Here is a 4,001-nt window from a genome sequence, read left to right as displayed (position 1 = left end):
GATAACTTAATAGTAACATTTCATATTGCTTTATTTGCTCCCTCTGTTGTAGCTTTCCCCTATGCACCTCTGTTTTTATCATGGCAGCAGGTGCATCATGTGAGAGGAGGGAGAAATCTTAGAAATTAAGCTTGAATACTCTTTGTATAAGATATTACAAGTTGATGTGGTTTTTTTATTATCTGCAGGAAAGATTATATAACTCTGTATTTTAGTTACTGAATATGTGTTCTGTATATATTTGTTGTTACTGTATGTATGTATTGTATTTTGCCGTTCTATTGACTATAATAAAGATTGATTGACTTACATTTTATAGTACATTCTCAGTCTATGGTACCTGTGGAAAATTTAAAATTATATTGGGATTCTGAAGGAAGAAAAGGAATGAATAATTCTCCAATTTCTCAAGAATGGTTGATTTTGTAATGTTCTGGAGAGCTGTAAAACCTATGACAAGTTTTTCTCTTAATAGTTCTGAACTGAATCTTAGAGCTGAAATTTAGGGTTTGGAATAATTAACACTGGTGGCAATTTTAGTGAATAAGTAAAGTGTGCTGTCGAGTCGATGTCAACTCCTGGCAACCACAGAGCCCTGTGGTTGTCTTTGGTAGAATACAGGAAGGGTTTACCATTGCCTCCTCCCCGTGCAGTGTGAGATGATGCCTTTTAGCATCTTCCTATATCACTGCTGCTCGATATAGGTGTTTCCCATAGTCTGGGAAACATACCAATGGGGATTCAAACCAGCAACCTTCTGCTTGTTAGTCAAGCATTTCCCCACTATGCCATTAGGTGGCACTTACTCTTAAATGTCACCCAAATGTGGACAATACCATACATTTTGTCTGCTATTCATATTCAAAGAAGTTTAAATTTCTACCCTCACTCTATAATTTCTCCATGTAACATTTGGTCCATCAAGAATTTCTAGAAATCTAGGAGCATATTACCTATTTATTGGAGGGAGGGGAAATTCTACATTCAGATTTACAGAAACTCAACCATACATACATAAAGTTTAGCAAAATTCAGTTAAAGAACAAGCATGTTCTGAAATGGAAGGCTGTTTCTCTGCACTGTGTGAATTTTCCTTATTACTACTTGCAGATGAGCAAAAGGTGTGTCACAATTCATATCACTGACACCCCATGGATACAGAAGAAGTAGGCCGGTAGATTAAATAGATATTTTATCTATTTAGTTATATGTGATATATATTCTATTATTGCTGGTCAAAGAATGAAATAAAACGGAACTGATAGGTTTTATAATATATGCAAATATATCATATATTTTATCATATATTTCCTTATCATATAAGGAAACACAGTTCTAGGAGGAGGTTACATCAGATAAGCTACACTGATTATTCAGGCAGTGGTAGAGACTTGCAGTGCAAAGTTCAGCATGCACTTTCTCCCAAATGTTAGTCCCTACAGCATCACAGATGTGACTGTTTAAACTCTGCTTCAAAGAAGCAGCTCGTGATGACTGTAGATTAGCTATGCTATTATTTGGGGGACATTTTAAATAGCCTCATTCTGCCTGCAAAAACCCTTGCATAGATATAAAGTGTATCCATGGATTTGTGTTAATATTTGTATTGGCCTGCAATGCTACTTATTAGGGAGTAAGCTCCAGTGAACACAATGGGACTTACTTCTGAGTAAACAAATGTAAAAAGACTATACAGCACACCTCTGCTAATTTCATCAATGTCCCTTTCATATCTGCCATCTCAGTTTCTGGATCCTTTTCAGTGTCAGGGAAAAAGACCACAGTGCATTTACTTTTTCTAAACTGGAACATACAAAACCAGACAAATATTGCATCTTTACCTTAAACTTCTTCATTCAATGAGCTGGGTTTAAAAAAAAAAAAATTAAGTAGGTCAAATTCCTTGGAAATGCATGCGGGGGTGGGATCCTGAAGCAGAACTCCTTTGAACTCCTCTTTTTTATGCTCTAGGAATTAAAAAAAACCCTATGATGTCAGCATTATCAAAAAGATCAATGATGCTGCATGATGATCTACTGTATAAAAATTCAAAATTGAGCTGAAGTTTCCCTGTCCATGAATACTCAAGAGAGCAAAATGTTTTGTTTCAGTAGGGACAGGCTTGCAAAATGCCCCCGTAAATACAGATGGCAACATCATAATTCAGGGCTATGCTTTATTATTTTAACTTCTCAGATCACAGGGGTTGTGGGCATGGTGCTGATATTGCAATTTATTCTGCCCTGAACATTGAATGTACATAAGAATTCAGATCAGGGCCCCGAGGCAATTTCAGATGTAACTAATTCTGCACTGTTATTCAAAATGTACAGCTCTCACTGAGAAGGGAAGAGAAGCTTTATTACTCAGCCATACTCCCCATATTGGACCATTTGCTACTTTTGAATCACTAGTGGCTTTTGTGTGTATGTGGAAGGTGGGGGCTGCTACTAAACAGCATCCTCCTCTACAGAACAGTCTGGAACAGTGGTGAGAACAGAAGGCTTAGATGGAGGAACACTCAAATTCAGATCTCTCCCTAGTTATGGAGCTAGGTGGTAGCTTTGGGCAGATAACTCACAGTCTGAATGCTATGAGAACGCTGTGCTTGTGCAAGGATTTTGCAGTAGTGCAAGTTTGTTGCACAGGATATATGAGCTAAGTCTGGAACTGGCATCCAGTCTAGTGTTGTGCTGGTGCAAGCATCCTTCTGCTTGTCCAAAAAGGTTCACAAGCTGTTAGGTTTTGCAGGGAATGTTTGCACAATAGAAGAAGAGCATAGTCCTAAAAATCCATGTGATGTAATGCAGCTACATGATCTTCTTCCACCCTATCTTTTTCTACCCAGTCTTCAACCAATCTTCTACCCAATCATTAGAACTACCAATGTCTCCAGTCTTCCCAGTCTTCTCCCAATCTTCTACCCAATCTCTATCAATCTTCTACCAATCCCTCCAATCTTCTACCAGATCTTCTTCTACTAGTGTAGAGGAAGATTGTTGATCAGTGCAGTGTTAATCAGGATGTCAGCTACTGTATTTCATTCTAATATATCTCACAGGGTTGATGTAGTATAAAATAAATCCAGAGTATAGTACATCAGAAGAGTAGTGGCACACACATGTGATATATAAATAGCTGTGGCTGACATGACATGCAGCAATACAGCAGTGCTGTACATCACACTGGGGCTGTTGTGGACTCATAAGACAGCCCCAACACTGCAGAGAAATAGCAGTTGTGTAATCAGTGTCCCCATTGTTGTGAGTGGGAGTTTCTGTGGAAGTGCTGATTTCACAAGCGTTCCTTCTCTGTAGTGTTCAGGCTGCCTTACAAGTCCACAACAGCCATGACATGATGACCAGTGGGGCCATACTGCTGCATATCATGTCAGCCCTTGAATCTGGAGGCCATGACATTCCTCATAAGCGTCCAAATTCATAGTGCATTACACTTGAACATATGCCATTGAATTCTTGTAAATCCAAGCCCTCTATTGCCTGCTATGGCCTGTCCTTTCCCCAAATTAAATTATGTTTTTCTCCCCTTGGGTTAAGGGCAGAAGCATTAGGGTGAAAGTTCAGGCTGCTGCTAGGTGAAACCAGCAGTAACTGATGTGTGGCAATCAGGAGAAGCAGAGGAATCCTGCCCTTGCCTTTTGGTATTGGGAAGTGGCAGTGGGGGTCTGGGATGCTGCAGTCAGCGCTCTGTAAATTTTGGGTTGCTGACTGGATAGGTGCACCCATCTACATTGCAAGTCAGATATCATGTGAATTTAACCACCTCATTTTTGCTGAATTGTATGTGACACCTCATGATAAGACCATTTCCCCTGTGTCTGCCTACCACTGATGTACTTGCACTCTCCCTCTCCATTTCTCAGTCTTTCTCCCCACATGCATTCCATCACTACTAACATCTGCTGTTCTCTCTAACATAGAGTACGTAGAGGGTCAGCATGCATCTAGGTGCTGCATAGTGCCCCGAACATCAGTATTAAC

The sequence above is a fragment of the Hemicordylus capensis genome, chromosome 6 (assembly GCF_027244095.1).
Source record: "Hemicordylus capensis ecotype Gifberg chromosome 6, rHemCap1.1.pri, whole genome shotgun sequence".
NCBI lineage: Eukaryota > Metazoa > Chordata > Lepidosauria > Squamata > Cordylidae > Hemicordylus > Hemicordylus capensis.
Note: the sequence above shows the minus strand (reverse complement) of the source record.